This window comes from Meles meles, chromosome 18, assembly GCF_922984935.1.
Source record: "Meles meles chromosome 18, mMelMel3.1 paternal haplotype, whole genome shotgun sequence".
NCBI lineage: Eukaryota > Metazoa > Chordata > Mammalia > Carnivora > Mustelidae > Meles > Meles meles.
Window position 1 is genome coordinate 50606627 of NC_060083.1, and position 17072 is coordinate 50623698.

At 47.7% G+C, this 17072-nt stretch overlaps 1 protein-coding gene across 2 annotated transcripts in view; it reads right to left on the reverse strand.

The window, feature by feature from the left end:
• Positions 1–17072, reverse strand: part of PITPNC1 (phosphatidylinositol transfer protein cytoplasmic 1) — a 250282-nt gene that overhangs the window by 27084 nt on the left and 206126 nt on the right. The gene's annotated exons all lie outside the window — the stretch shown is intronic.

A 17072-nucleotide genomic window follows, 5' to 3' on the forward strand; every position in this document is an offset into this window, starting at 1 on the left:
CTGTATGGAGGGAAGTGAGCGGATACCAGGGCTGTGTCCCAGTCCAGGCAGACCAAACCAGTAAAGGGAAGGGAAGGGAAGGAAAAATTCTTCCTCTGCCTTTCAAGGTCTTCCAGCTGGACTAAGAATTAAATTTAGATGAGATGGATGTGTTAACCTAACAGGAGAAAAAATTCCCAAGTTTTATTTTGCATGCACAGAGGGCCAATAATGATATTGAGACCTGGGAATGGACAAGGTCGGTTGTTTTCATACTTTTTAGATGAAGAGACAATACACCTATAAGGAATTGACATGACAAAGAAAACTTCACTTTGGGAGCTTCCGAGAGGAAGGCGTTCTAAACAGAATTTGGGCTGGAGTAGTAAACTGGTAAAAATGGAACCGGAGGGGGCACCTGGGTGGCTCAGTGGCTAAGCATCTGCCTTTGGCTAACGTCATCATTCCAGAGTCTTGGGATTAAGCCCCACATGGGGCTCCCTGCCTGCTTCTCCCTCTCTCACTCTCCCTGCTTGTGTGTGCTCTCTCTCTCACTGTGTTTCTCTCTGTCAAATAAATAAATAAAATCTTAAAAAACAAAAACAACAACGGACCAGGGTTGTTTATATAGAGGCTTCTGCACCCTGAATTTCTCATCTCTGGTAATAAGGATGTTTCTCTATCTCCTGATATAGGGTGGGTACCTTTCACAAGGGAGATTTATTTCGTGCTTTCAGGAGTACAGAGAGGATCTGAGTGTTCTCCTTTTTTTTTTTTTTTTTTAAGATTTTGTTTTTTTAAGTAATCTAAGTAAACTAAGCCAGCCACGTGCCCCAGAGCGCTCTTCTTGCCCAGCTAACCTCTTAAGTAACTTTTTTTTCCCATTCAGTATTTTTCATTTAAATTCAATTAATTAACCTGTAAGGTATTATTCGTTTCAAAGGTAGAGTTCGGTGATTGATCAGTCTTATGTAATACTCAGTGCTCATTACATTACGTGCCCTCCTTAATGTCCATCCCCCAGTTATCCCATCCTTCAGTAATTTCTATTTCAAATAATCAAAGGCCAACCTGGCCCATTTGGAACAGCCTGCCCTTGGCCCCAACATCGGTCACCCCTTCCATGCAGGCACATCTTTTTTGGAAGGCTTCCCCTCCTCAGAGCCAGTGACACATTCAGGCTTCATCCGTCTTGCACGTGCACAAAACAGAACAAAGGTGAAGTTGAGGGGCTTCTTACTCAGTGCAGCCCTGGTGAAACCGTGTCCCCGCGTTTGTTAGAATCAGTCTCACCCCTGGGAGGCGCACGAAGAAACCTCCAGGAGGTCTTGGCCTGGCTGGAGCTCAGTTGGCATCTCAGAGGCAATACGATTAGTCAATGTTCACCGAGACATAAAGTCTCCGTGATTAATCATTCTTTCAATTTGAACCACAAAGGACTAAATCCAACAGGGGCTTGCCCTGTTAATTGAAATTAGAAGTTTTTGATAAATGTTAAATGAAATAGGGCTAAGCAGTAACTGGCTAGAAATTGTTACATTATGTAACTATAATACTCGGTCCTAAAATAGGGATGAACTAACAACACTTATCAGATTTTTTCCCCTGCGTTCTTGGAGTCTTCAAGATTCCAGAGGGATGTAGATATTCACACTCCCCATCAATGAATGGCATTTCAACCAGGTAAAATTTAGCTCTGAATTTGGACCCAGATTTCCTGAACTTGAATCCTAAAAGGAATGCACATAAAAAGTATGGAGCTTTCAAAGACGCTAGTCACAACAGACCATATATTAAAGGAGTCCATTCATATGAAATATCCCAAACTGGGACATTTACAGAGAAAAAAGATTAGTGGTTTCCTACAGCTGGGGTGGGATTGGGGGTAAAAAAAAAAAAAAAAAAAAAAAGAGGAGTGATAGCCAAAGCATACAGGGTTTCTTTTTGAGGTGATGAGCATGTTCTAAATTTGAGTGTTGTGATGGTGCCCATATCTGTGAAAACACAAAAATCCATCAAATTCTCTACTTGAAATGGGTGATTGTACGGTATGTGAACTCTTTCTTAATAAAGCTGTCGACATAAGACAAAACAAAACTAAGAAGCTTTCAGAGTGTTTGAGAACTGACCTAAAACTTTACTTAAAAGGTCAACTGATATGCATAAGCTTAAAAAAAAACAAAAAAACAAAAAAGAAACCCCACAACACCAAAAACAACCCAAATGTAAATTGTAGACAAGCAGCCAATTCTTGCTTTGTTAGCAGTTAATACCTAAAGTGCTATTTTTAAAGCTTTTGCTCTTGGCACTAGAGTGTACCACAAACACTGAGCGATTTGTGCTATTCCTCTGCAAAGTGCCTTAAAGGAACTTGACTCATAAAGTGAAACTGACGGGTAGAAAGGCACAAAAAAGGGGCCTGTGGTGGGGAGGTGTTTTGGTGCGTGTCCTGAGCTCTTCTCAGTTACAACTCAGTGCCAGAAAAAAAAAAACACAAAACTCTCTATTTGAAGGAGAGGTCCTAAGAATGGAAATTTTATGCATAAACCACAAAATAATTTAATAGTCCCCAGTCACGAGGGTGACAACTATCATGCCCGTTGAGGATGGAGGGAGATGTTAAGTCAAAAAAGAGACTCCCTGGAGGTGATCAGAAGAAAGAGAAGGATGGAAGGAGAAAGAACATACTAGTCTAACGCTTATCAGATGCTCGCTGGGCACAGAACCTGCAGTCAAGCACTTTAGATTGCTGTCATTTAATCTTTGCATAATAAGAGACCTGTTTGAGGTGATTTAGGGTGGGGGCCCCAGATAGCCTCAGGATGGAACTGGTAACAGAAAGCTCTAGCCACTGAGAGGGTGGGAATTCTCAGCTCCACCCACTGACCTCTGGGGAGGGAAAGACCCAGAGCTGAAGAGGGAACCATGAAAACTTTTGACAAGGTCTGGAGAGCTGCCAGGTGGGTGGGGTGTGTGGCACGTCTGGGGACGTCAGGGAAACTTTCCCCACCCTACCCCCCACCTCGCCCGACCCATCTTCCGCTCTGCTGTTCCTGAGTTGTAGTCTTTGTAATAAACTAAGAAAGATCCAGTAAAGTGTGTGTCCTGAGTCCTGCGAGCCTTCCTGGCAAATTCTCCAACCTGAGGCAGAGGTTGTGGGAACTCCCCTGGACGTGGAGAGGTGGCCCTGGATTTGTGACTGGTGTCAAAGATGGGAGAGGTTTTATGGGACAGAGCCCTTGAACTTGTGGGGTCTGACGCTAACTCCAGGTAGTGTCAGACCTGAGGGAGTGGTTGGTCTCAGGGCAAACATCCCAGAATTCTCACAACAAACCTCAAAAGCAGGATGTGATTATCTTCAGTTCCTGTGATGTCCAAGGGAATGCCTGCGTCCTATTCCTGGATGGCCTCGCCCCTATTTCTACCCCAGCTCCTGCCACTGGCTCTTTCCACAAGCCCCCTCCTTCAGAAATCTCCAGACAGGCAGTAGGCATCCCTCTCTCTGCTCCCCTGCAAACTTCTGGGGCTACTTTTCAGTCTCGTCCCTGACCCAGAGGGCGGTAGTGCTGCCGGTGGTCCTGTAGGTTGGTGGCTTGGCAAAGAGTTGGCTTTTTTTTTTTTTTTAATTTATTTATTTGACAGACAGAGATCACAAGGAGGCAGAGAGGCAGGCAGAGAGAGAGGAGGAAGCAGGCTCCCCGCTGAGCAGAGAGCCCAATGCGGGGCTCAATCCCAGGACCCTGGGACCATGACCTGAGCTGAAGGCAGAGGCTTTATCCCACTGAGCCACCCAGGCGCCCCAAAGAGTCAGATTTTTTGTAGATGTTCCAGTTTGTGTAATGACTTTTCTTGGAATCCACCCTTCATATGGCTTTGGGGGTAGGCAAGAATTGTACCCCTAAAATGACTCTTGAGGAGTCCTTTTCCCATCTCCACATACAGACTAGGGGCGGGGGAGGGCCAGCTGGGGGCCCCCCGTCAGCCCTGGGCAGAACCTGGCCGCAGTGATGAGCAGATGCCTGTGGAATGCGGAGTCATAACACCTTTGTCCCCAGCTTTGGGCCTGGTTCCCAATTCTAGAGCAATAAGAGACGGCTCCCTAAAATCCTGTTATGTAACACTAACCTGTTCCTTTCCACACGAACACATATGACTCGGTATTTTTAAGATCACCTAATCAAAACCAGTACGGTCACTCAAGGGCGCTCTGGAGAGCTCCACCGGCTGACAGTGAGACACCGGCTCTCCCAGCAGCCAGCGCGCTGAGCTCTCCCCATGCAGGGGGCGGGGGGTGAGGGGGTTCAGATTTGTCTCCGTTTGCAGCCTCTCTACCGGGGCTGCCTGCCGTGGATTGCTCCTGCTCACTCTCCTTTCTGCAGTGCTGTTCGGACAGAACCAATGAAGCATGAACAGCCTTGATCCATACCGAGGATGTACAATTTGGCCCTCGGATAGCTTGATAAATCAAAAGCTTGTAACAGACTAACAAATATTCTTGATGAGTTGCAACACGGCAACCGCCATCAGCACTGGATTAACTGTCCCTAAATCTAGCTTGCCTCTCATGTACTGTATTATTTTGGGAAACCTGGACCTCCAACAGGATAGAGATGTTCACTCAGCCAATCATTTGTAATCTGAAGGCACTAAAGGATTTCCATTTTTAAAGGGCAGATGTCAAACTTATTTTAGCTTTAGAACCCATTTCATTTTCCCAAATATAATATCATTGGGACTCCCAATGCATGTATAAGGCAGGTGAAAGTGACAAGTGGATCCCCAAAGCTGTAGAGCAACCTTTGTTGTTTGATACAATGTATTTCATTCTTTAAAGGGCCCAGAAGCACCTCTGTGGGGTCCAAGGTTCTGTGGAGCAGAACTGAGGAAGCAACAGAAAAGGCTTGGAAGGAGATAGCCCTGCGTTCAAATGTCTGCTGTAGCAACTACTCCCTGTGTCAATCTGGGCGGGTTATTTAACTCCAAGAGTGTTGTGGGGATGATGATAGGACCGGAAAAGTAATGTTTCCCAAACTGGGGTTTGTGGGTGTCTCTTTTTTTTTTTATTTGACAGAGAGAAATCACAACTAGGCAGAGAGGCAGGCAGAGAGAGAGAGGAGGAAGCAGGCTCCCTGCAGAGCAGAGAGCCTGATGTGGGGCTGGATCCCAGGACTCTGGGATCATGACCTGAGCCGAAGGCAGAGGCTTTAACCCACTGAGCCACCCAGGCGCCCCTGTGGGTGTCTCTTTGGGGGCTAGGAAATTTTTTTTCTTTAATGGGTTCCTGCATTACTCGGTTTAGGAAGGCCAGTTTTTTGTTTTGTTTTGTTTTTGTTTTTTGTTGCCAGACTAAGTTTGTTTTGTCCAGTACACTCATTTCTAGAACAGCTGCAAAGAGGAAATGTTTCCCCAAACATGGGGAATGGAGTTCCATCAGATCATTACGCCTATGGAGGGTTAACAGAGGGACCAGAAAGACCCTTTTTCCTATTTACCCTTTTTCCAAAATTCTCCATTCGAATGATCTGTGAGACTTGGAGTTAATGAGGTACATTTAGGGAGGGAACAAATGGAGGGTTTTTCAAAGATAGACAATAGTTGTTTGTACCTCCAGCTCTACTGGAAGGAGCCAGCTTGATGGGGGGGGCGGGGGCGGGCAGGGAACACCTCACTCTTTAGGGATGGACACTTTGGGATCTGAACTGAAGCTTCCTGAAACTTCTAGCAAGTTACTTAAGATTCTCTGAGCCTTAGGGTGCCTTGGTGGCTCAGGCACTTGGGTGTCCTACTCTTGGTTTCGGGTTGGGTCGTGGGATCAAGCCCTGGGTCAGGCCCTGTGTTTGGTTGGCATGGAGTCCGCTTGTCCCTCTCTCTCTGCTCCATCTCCCTGTGCTCTCTCTCTTTCAAATAAATGAATAAAATCTTAAAAAAAAAAAAGATTCTCTAAGCTTCAGTTTCCTTATTTATAAAATGGAGGCAGTATCTATTCTATGGGATTGTCAGGATAAACTGAATAAAACAACTTAGCAATGACTTTTATTGTTCTCAAAAGCTAGTTTTTTGTTTGTTTTTTTTTTTTTAATTTTATTTATTTATTTGAGAGAGAGCATGAGCTGAGGGGCTGCATGAGGGGGAGAAGCAGACTCCCCGCTGAGCAAGGAGCTTGATACGGGGCTCAATCCCAGGACCCCAAGATCATGACCTGAGCCGAAGGCAGACGCCTAACCAACTGAGCCACCCAGGAGCCCCTCAAAAGTTCGTTCTTGCCCCTCTCTGTCTGGGTTTAGCAATTCTGTGAGTGATCTGTTGAAAGTTCTAAGACCCAAGTTAATGAGCTAGTAATTGTATGCCTTTCTCTGGGCCCCTTAACAATACAAGATGGAGACAGGCAATTTAATAGCACCTATTCTTTCCTGGATATTTTTGGAGCAGAAGCTGAACAGTTGTACTGGGCATCTGAATAAATAGAAGTGGAGGAGAGAAGCGCTGGGTCAGGTCTTGTGTCTCAAGAGGAAAAATACAACCTCTATCATCAGACTTGAAGCCACAGATCCTTGGAGAGCCGGTCAGGAAACGTCTTGGAAAAGATTGAGCCAAAGGACCTGCTGGACACCGATCAGTCTTATACTGGAGGAAATTAACATAGATCAGGGTCAATCTGAAGCCAGTTCCTACCTCAGAAGCAATTTAGGAAGAAACTGAGCAAATGTATATTATAATTAACAACACTGGCTGGCAAGGAAGATGTGGATGTGACTCCCCAGGTGGTATCAGATTTTCAACAGGTGGAATGAAAGTCAAAGGCACTGACCTCTCCTCTCAGTAGGGAAGAGGCGGTCTTCCCTGGTTACCTTCCTATTTCCTTTTCCCTCACAAAATTAAATAGCAGTAAAATGGTATAAAAACTGGAACACAGGAAATGGAGCTCTCTTAGGCAGAGCTGCCTTACCTGGAATAACAGAGGTGACAAGATACTGCTCCTCTTGGCCATGGGGGAAACACACTTAGTCACCTGACCCTGGAGGGTGGGTCATCTCTGACCAGGAGCTCCTCCCTGATATGCCAATCAAACCCAACCATTGTCCACATGGGTTATGGCATGAAAAAGGTTGGGAGGCTCTGCTCTGAGGCCATTTCCCCAAGCCTGGTGCAATGACATACAGGTCCTTGGGTCCTATCTTCCTGCATCTGGTTTGGTAGGTCTAAGATAGGGTCCAGACTTCTGCATTTTTTTAAAAGCCGCCAAGGTGATTCTGACCTGATTTGGGAACTCGGCTCTAAGCGCTAAGAAGTTCTGATGTTTTCATTTAATAAAACTAAAAATAGCAGAGGCCAATGTCACTGGTCCAAGTCCTGAGCAAGTTGTGGGTTTAAAGCCTGTTTTCTTGAACGTATGGAGGGAGAGTCTCCATGAGATAGAACTGAAGAGCTTGGTTGCCTCTGTTCACTTTTGGCTGAAACCCTTAGGCCTTTTGGCCCCTACTTTCTTCTTTTAAAGTCTTAACCGGTATTCTTCTGAAATATACCCGGTAAGAACCTTGGACGGTGACAGACTGCCCAAACAGCCCTGGGCACCACCTTGGGACTCTGGTGCCACAGACAGCCTGAAGTTCGCACAACAAACAGTAAATGTAACTTCTAAGTTTCTTAGAGGTGAAGTATCAGAGACACACGTCATTCTGAATTCCGGTGACATAGTAACAGAAGAAATAACAACCCATTTAAAAAAACATCTCAGTAATAAAAACGGCTGTAGTTTCTTAAAGAGCTCGCTGTACCTGCAGAGGATTCTGTGATCTCGGGCACTCGAGTCATTGGAACCAACCCTCTGTTTCCCTTATCCTTTCAGTCATACCAACGAGTGAAAAGCAAAATGCAAACAGATTCCCAAAGTACCATTCACAACAGACACTTTCTGAACACATATGGTTTCTCCTGAGCAGTCATCCCAGGAACATATCTGCAGACCTCAACGCCAGAGCCCAAGCAAGGAGAAGGGAACATTTATTAAATGCTTACTGCGTGCCAGGGACGGTGCTAGTCATTTAAAAGCCTTGCCTTTCACAGCATATCACCCCACCCCAATCCATCATCTCTCCATCCACTCATCTGAAGGAAGGAAGAGACACAAGATCCAGTAATTGGTGGAGATGCAGGGCAATGATTGTAACCACCTGGGAGGCGTCAAAGAGCCAAGGGCACCCTATTACCTTGGGGTCCAGTCATTTTCACGCGGAAAGCATGGGTGGGGATCCCCAAGCGCAGGCTCTAGAGGTTACCTCTTGCACAGATCCCTCTACAACAAGCCCAGTTGTTCCTCCCTTTTATGGCTGTTTTGCTCGTCTGAGTCCTCCCTGTTGGGACATGGAGCCATTTCCCTGAGGACTTTTTTTATTGAGTCAATGATCCCATGCCACAGTCAGCAACTCCACTCCTGGCAGAGGCTTAGAATCCCTGGTTTTGTCTGGTATTAGGAATTAATTTCCTCAATTTTGTTTGACCTACTTGGTCTGGCCTTTCGCTACCAGATTCAGTTGGTAAGATTTGCAACTACTACTCTGGGTACTGAGCTCCAGGGGACCTCATTTGTGCAAATTACATTGGCAGTTAATTTTTTTTTTCCTTGAAAAATTAAAAACCCTTCCTCTAGGATGGAGTTGGGCACTCCTGTTTTCCTAGTAAATTTGGCTTTGCTTAAAACATTGTGGTAGCTCCACATAATTAGGCCAAAAGAGTAATAGTCATTTTAAGAATCAGCACGAGTCATGATACTTTGGTAAGACTCGGTGACCTAGTTTTCTTTTGTTTGGAAGAAATGAGATCTAAAGAGACCACCTATTTGTTCCTGGGAAAGTGACCTGTCAATTACTGGTCCAAAAATGAGGAAGCCAGGGTTGTTGAGGGCTGGACTGCTGTTTAATGCCTTTTGACTTCCAGAAGTTTCTGCTCATTCACAAAACATGGCTGGCGAGATGGTTGAAGGCTACTTGTTCACGAAAGGGGTAGAGCGAGAGGGAAAGAAGTAGAAGGATGGAGTTGGAGGATCCCCAACCTCTTGGCATCCAAAAACCTGCCCTCACCATCCTTTGGGTTAGCCTCTCTGGTGTGGTCATGAATGGAGTCCCCTTGCCTGGCGGCTGGTGACCCCCAATTTGAAAGCCTGCTGCTACTTGCAGAATAAAATCCAAATTCCTGAGCTTGGCATTCAAGGCCTTCCACCCTGGTTAGATAGTTAGTTATTCACTGACCCTTGCATATGCACAGGGATTACCATTCCCTCCGCCCTCACTACACTGCTCTTCAGTCTCCCTGATCTTCAAAACCCAGTTTGCTCCCATACCAGTGTAGGTCAGAAGGTGATTTCATATAGTTTTGGAGTGGGGACCACTTGTCTATATCTAGCAAGATGGAAAGCCACATGCCCGTTGACCCCACAAGTTCACTTTCAGAATTTAATCGACAGACACATTAGAACAACACAGCAAAGATACCCAGGAGACGCTATACTCTACCATAGACCATACTATACTATAGTGTAAGACATCGTGTGAGATAATATACTGTACGATAACAGCAAGAGCATGGAAACACTCTACCTGTCCACCAGAGGAGGAATGGCATAGATACGGCATAACCGTACGACAGCACATCACGCAGCCATTACAAAATCTGCTGGAGACACGCGCGCGGCCACGAGACGATGGCAAGCTTACAGGGTCAGTGAGAAAAGGCACACTGCAAAGTGGTACGGCGTGGTCTAGCTGCAGAGTGTGGGCTTATCTTTATAAAATGACGTCACTTACGCATCACGTGGAAGTTTAAACATCGAACAACGGCTATCTCTGTGATGAGGCATCCTAGGACATCGTTTTAGTTTTTTTTTTTCGATGTTACCTATTTATACGTTGGAATTCTTTACAAGGCCCACATATTACTTTGTGAGCAAAGAGCAAAGCTTATCATTTCGTAAAGGCCCAACTCAGATCCCCCACTGTATTCACTGGGCCTTGACCACCTCTGTGGCTAGAGCTGCTTCCTCCTTGACATCGTGTCGCGAGGAGGGAGCAGTGTTTCGGGGGTGGGGGGGTGGGGAATCTCACTTGGTGGTGAAGCCATCTCTCCCGCTGCCTCCGGCTAGTCCGTAGCCCTTTTTCCTGTGATACCTTCTCCTCTCAACCGGATCACAGGCTTCTTAAAGGTGAGGGCATCCCACTTTTTCCCTTTTCATCTGCTGCTCCTCCCCAAGGAGGAGGGCTCAGGGGCATGAGATGCAGCAGTTGATGATGTTAGGGTCTAGGACCAGGGAGTCCTTGGGCGGCCGAGGGTCCCTCCTCCTCTCCACGCCAACAACACAGTCAGTCCTTCAACTACCTAGAGGTGCCTGGCCCCAGCGTTGGAACCCGTCACAAGTCAGCTGCGTTACTCTCAGAAAGAAACAGATGGACCGAGGGAAACGTGGGAAATGACAGTCACAACACAACAGCAAATTCAACTTGATGGCATGCCCCAGCACGAGGCAGCTGGGTTAAATCTGGCCGTTTGGAGATTGCTGAAAATTTTTACCACCCTCCGACGCCAACATGAAGATCAAAATGATGACATTTTAATTGGAGGGAGTGGCAGAGTTTGAGTGAAGCACTTTGTACCAAAGGGTACGGAGCGTGACAATATTTACTGATTTGGTCTCTCTGTTCCCTTTCTGGGGCCCATCGTCCTTAGCAAACAGCATTTAATCTCTCATCCTTGGCGGTTACTGGAAATGTCAGAGGTTCCTCTCTTTGTTCTGTTCCTTCTCCCTGAAGAGAGAATTCCATGGATGTTTAGATCTGTGTAGCCAATAAACTGGCTGCTGGTCCAGAAGATTCTAGAACACAGGGACCTAGAGACTGAGTTCCTTTGGCATTCAACTCTGGGGAAATGGTCTACATCAGATTCTGCTTAAAACCTCCTTGTCCTTTCCTAACTCAATCAGACCACGTCAGGGGTCTATGCTTCTAAGACCACCTCACGTCAGTCTTTCCCTTCGTCTCTGAGTTCAAAACATTGTAAAATTTCCCCAGTAACATGATTATGCTCTATTTATCACTGGGAAGAGAGATACTTCTTTTACATCCCCCAAAGTGAAGGGAAGGAGGAATTTCTGTCATCTTAAAAAGAAGACCAAGCTCAAAGGGTAGTAGAGACGAGACACAATCATGGCCTCCCCAGCCTCTGCGCTTAGCAGCACCTGGCACATGGTAGGCCCTTAGTAAATGCAAACTCCAGATTCACAAAGGAGTCTTGTTTTACTGAATCTCCTTTCCATGGACTGATCTACAGCAGGGTTTCTTGACCTAGTCACTGCCGGCGGCCAGGGCTAGATCATTCTCTGTTGTGGGGCCACCCTGTGCCTTGTAGGACGCTTAGCAGCAGCTGGGGCCTCTCCACCCACGAGACTCCAGAAGTCCCTCCCACCCCCCCAAGTGGCGGCGATCAAAGATATCCCCAGACACAGCCAGATGTACCCTGGCAGGAAAAACTGCCCCCAGGTGAGAACCAATGGTCTAGAGACTCCCCTTTGCTTTATATAAATCGATGAAGATTAAAAAACGAAATAAGACACAACAGAGCACCCAAAAGTCCTCTCCTTCTCAACTCCCTCCACCGAATGATTACCTCCCCCTCCCACCCCTGCCTCCCCACCCCTGCTTTCCAGCGGGGCGAGGCATGTCTGAACATTTAGAAGCACATGCCCCCCCAAATCTGTGTCCCTGGGGGAGAGCTGTGGACGGCTGCCCCTAGGAGGCCACCAATGCACCCACTGTCTCTGGTCAGTCAAGGAGGCAGGGTGCTGGACTTCACACTCAGCTCACACCGCCAACCTCCAAGGTACAGCTCTCCACACCTGACCTTTGGAATTGTCCTGGCTAGGCTGGTCCTGTGGGCTGGGCGTTGGGATTTGTTCCTCTGCCCCCAAACTGCCAACTCAGCTTTGCAGGGACAAGCTCATGGCATGTGTCCTCTGCAGACACCCTGCAACCTATTGTACAGGGTTTCCTCATTCCTGAGCTGGGATCTTCACCTTGAAGCCTTGGCAGAGCATGAAAGGGTCGGCATGGGACTCTTGGCAGAGGATAGAAGCCTCGTATCAACTGTACAGCCCTGCGCAGATTTTTGGCTTCGCTTCCTCTTTCCTGCTTTGGGGTGATAATGTCACTGGGCGCAGGGTGCTTTATGACTGATGGGGGCAGGGCCTTGGTGGGGCTGTGTTGAGGTTAACGGAGGGCCTCCCTGTTTCTGAGAAATCACACCCTTCTTTTTTTCCCCCCTTTTCTATAACAGGCGCGGCTCCGCCTGGTCCTGCAATGGTTACGAGAACAGAACCTGAAGCTAACAGGCTCTTGGGAGTTGGTGCTCAGGCCCTGGCTGTGGATGGGAAACAGCATCCCTGCAAAATGAGAACGAGCAGAGTGCCGGGTTGTCACCTGATCCCACCTCTCCAGAATGTCCTTCTGCATCTCTGGTTAGTGGTGGCACAAGGCTCTGCCAGGCAGAGGGCACCCAGCGGAAAATTCCCAGCTCCAGTCACCTTAACGAGAAAGGCATTCTTGCCTCCTGTGTGGCTCGGAGGTTTCCAGGGACAAAGGGAAGGAGAAAAGCAAGCCCTTCAGTCCCATGCCTCAGCCGGGACAGCAGCGTGCTTGTGACCGGAGCTGGGAGGAGAGACGACTGACCCAGATAGCCCTGGTCTGAATGCATAAGCATCAGAAATCTCAGACCAGAGTCAGCCCACCAGCGCCCTAGCTTCCTCCATGGGAAACGTGTTCCCATTTATGATGCTGACATAGTCAACTTACAAAGACGGATTGGAAGAAAACGCCTGCAAAGCTGTGCGCCTCAGATTTAAAAAAAAAAAAAAAAAAAAAAAAAGAACTCTGATTCACAACTGTTAGCTTAATGGTAACAAATTCATTTTCTTTGATAGCACTTGCTCTGAAATTGCTGCTGCGGGAAGGAAAAAAAAAAAACAAGGCCCCCGGCTTTCACTTATTCATTCAACAACCGTTTGGTAAGCATCTGCTCCGTGCTGGTGCTGTTCTAGCTGGGGAGGAAGGGTGATGGAGTAGACAGCTCTTGTTTTCATGGGGCTCGTGACAGACCTGTGAGATCGTATGAGTTCCAGGCTCTGCTGACGGTTGGTGGGATAGTGGGGGGCCCAGGAAAGGCCCCAGAGGAGAAGATCCCCAGCTAAACGGCACAGAGGTGGGGAGGACCAGGGAGTTGCGAGGGCAGAGGGCCCGCTCAGGGACCGGGCTTCCTCCCATCCCGTGAGGGTAGTTTAAAGCAGAAAACGACCAGGTCAGTCATTTTACAAGAAAACCCTCGCGGGAGGGAAGGGGATATTCATTACCTATAGCGTGTCGAGTAGAAATTTATTTGGAAATGGTTTGCTTCTGAATCGGTTGTTTCCCTTGTTCTCAGGGCCTGGCTGATGACACACAACCAGACCAGCCTAGAAAACTCTTCTCTCCCTTCCCCCGCTTCAGGTGGGTTGCTATGCAGTCTGGATTCTGGAAGCCAGGATGTTGGGGCCACAAGGGAGTCCTACGCAGCACGCTCCCAATTACGCGATTCCTTTGTGGTCTAACTGCTGGGGCAGGTGAGGAAGAAATCCCTCTGCAGCCCAGGCCAGCCATCCTCTGGGAGGCAGCACTTGATGGAGAGTGTACAGCGCTGAGCCCTCTGGGGCCTCTTTCTTCCACAGCTGCCAAGAAACCTTGAGACTCCAGGACAGGTAGGGGCAGCCCTGAATGGAAGAGCTGAATCCCAAATTCCATTAATCTCTGGTGAGATTTGCCTCCAGGGCAGGGTTTCCCTAGGGTGTCACTAGCCTCAGCGCTGGGGACATCAGGGGCCAGATAATTCTCTGGTGGGGGCGGGGGTGCTGTCCTGTCCAACGCGGTATGTTTAGTAGCATCCTTGGTTGCCGGTACATCCCCAAGTTATGACAACCAATGATGTCTCCAGACATTGGACGCATTCTTGTGGGGTGAGACTGCCCCCCAGTTGAGAACCACTGTTTCCAGAGGATGGTTTTGCATTCTTGTCTTACTGGACCTCGTAGCAGTGCTCAGTCCAATGGATAATTTGCTTCCTCTTGAACCTTGCCCTCCCTTGGTGCACCCTCCTTGTTTTCCTCCAACTCTCTGCCGGGTTCCCTGTGGATTCCTGGGGCCTCCCATTCTCTTCCTGATCTCCAAATGCTGCCATCCCTTCATGCTCGACCTGAAACCCATTTCCTGCTTATACTTTATGCTTTCTCCCGCTCATTCATCTCCAGCATTTTAAGTATCTTCTGTTTTCCAATCACTACCACATTCGTCATCATCCCAGATCTCTCATCTATGTTCTAGATTTATTTCTACTTGCTTTGGATGTCTCGTTGGCATCACAAAATCCATCCATCTTTATCAAAAATCCACTCCTCTTCTCACCCCCGTCTATCTGTTGGCCAAGCCATTAAACCTTCAGGTCATCCTGACACCTGCTTTTCTCTCGTTTTCATATCCAGTCCATGACCAATCCCTGTCAATTCTATCTTCAAAATATACCTCAAAACCATCTGTTCTGGGTGGCTCAGTGGGTCAAAGCCTCTGCCTTCGGCTCAGGTCATGATCCCAGCATCCTGGGATCAAGCCCCGCATCGGGCTCTCTGCTCCTCAGGGAGCCTGCTTCCTCCTCTCTCTCTGCCTGCCTCTCTGCCTACTTGTGATCTCTCTCTGTCAAATAAATAAATAAAATCTTAAAAACAAAACAAAAAACCATCTGTTCTCAGCCCTCCCGTTCAAGCCACTACACAATGTGAAAAACCAATAATGGAGAAAACTCCAACGACCTTAGTGATTTCCCGACTTCCTCGCTGCTTCTTTCCAGTCCCTTCTCCATCCAGAGCATCTTTTATAAGTACAAACCAGACTATATGATACTCAGCTTTAGCTCCTGCAAAGGCATGATGCCACTGCCCTTGAATAAGATCTAAGTGTCTTAACATGGCCCCAACCTCCTGGGTGCCGTTGGTCCTTTCATTTCTGCTGCTGCCGCCATGTTGGTCTTTTTCCGTGTCCTCATGTGCATCACCAAGTGATGCCACACACGCTGTTACCTTCACCTGGAGCACTACCCCCAGCTCTCTTCATCCTGCGGGTCTCGGTATGTCATTCCTTCCAGAACATCTTTCCTGATCCCATCCTCTTTTTTTTTTTTTAAGATTTTTTTTTTAAGTTATTTATTTAACAGAGACAGAGAGAGCACAAGCAAGGGGAACAGCAGGCAGAGCAGGCAGAGGGAGAAGCAGGCTCCCCACCAAGCGAAGAGACTGATGCAGGACTCGATTTTAGGACGCCAGGATCATAACCCATAACGGGCAGCTGTTTAACCGACTGAGCCACCCAGGCGACCCGCGATCCCATACTCTTAAATTCTGTTTTCCCATCACGGTCCCTTTCCCCATCATGCATGCTTATGGCACTGGTAACTCTCAGGTCCATCTGTCCTCATGGGATTCTCTATTGTTGGCTCCCTGCCAGACTGGAAGGATACCGAGGGAAGAAGGGACTCTCAGTTGGCTATTCTATTCATTCCCGTGTCGCCGTCTTAACACTGTATGTAACGCTCAATGAGTATTCAGCAAATATTTATTGGATGAATGACTATTCACCTCTTGCATCCCTGAAAAGAATACTTGGCGACCAAGAGAAATGAAGGACTATGAAGAATGAACTAAGAGCTCCTCGCTTGTCTGTGTACATGAAAAGAAGCTTTCCGGAGCTGGTTCCTGGGAGCACGAAGCACAAGGAGATGAATCAGGCACCCGCTGACTAGAAATGAGACTTGTTGATTTTGTCATTAGTATTCCATATTTATCCTAAGACTTTCCACCCAGTCAGGAGGGAACTCCCTGAGTCCCAGGCAGATCACACCAAAGCAATCCAAGAGGAAGAGCTGAAATTAGTTCAGTGTTCTTCCTGGGAGGCCCGAGCTCCCAAAGAGGTCAGGACGCCCAGGAAGGACAGCAGCCCCCACGCAGGCTGAAGGAGCTGAGGAAGTGATGGGGAACGGCTTCACGCCACGCGGTCACGCTCTGATGCACCACGACAACCCCGGTGGACCCGCTATGAAACCACAGAAGTATCTCCTCCATAGAACGAGACAAGGGGAGGCCACATGTCCCCTCCTCGTCTGCAGGCTCAGTTATGCAGAGCATTTCACTTGGTTTTTCTGAAAAATTCATGAGTGCAGTTGGCTGCGGAGCGCGGTGTCAACAGATGACGTTACGACGCTCAGCCTTTGAGTCAAACCGAGAGTAATTCACATCAGCCTCTCCCAGTCTTTTGAAGAAGGGACAGCAGCTGCAGAGCACACGCCTGCAATTAAGCAGCGAAGCATGTGCTAAGACCAGGTTAGAATCCCAAAATGGGGGGGGGGACCTACAAAACTGAACCACATTGGGAGCCCAGTTGGTAAGAACAGTGGAATTCATTTTCAACAGGTTTATTTATTATGTCTTAAATTAACCTTAATGAATCCAGCAGAAGAGTGTCAAGGTCCGTGTGTCACCGTTCCAGGATGAGTCTGGGGCCCCGAGTCCACACATCTTGTGATTGGTTGTCCTGTTGCTAAACAACCATCATTCAGGGCGGGGATGTCACTTATAAGGGGACGGTCACCCACATCCCGCCAGCAGCCGTTCATAAAGTACTAATGGGATATCAAGGGTGACTTGTACCAACAGTAAAATAACAAGGTTGGGCTGAGGCAAACCATGGATCCCGGCAGGGTGGGAGCTATAGAAAAAGGGAGGCTCTTCAGTTTCTTCCCAGCTAAGAATGCAAAAAAGGAGAAAACCCTCTCAAAGGCACTTCCTGTTTTAAGAGAAAGTTTCTGTGTCAAGATGAGCTGTTGGGATTTTTCAATATTCACTCAGAGGACGGAGTGAGCATTTTCTTTGGGTTACACATAAGGAAACACATAAAACCCAGCCCTGGCCCCCCTGCAACCCCGGAACATGGCAGATGGGGAGGCAGGCCGCGCAGATCCTCCAAAACAGGAAGTCCGAG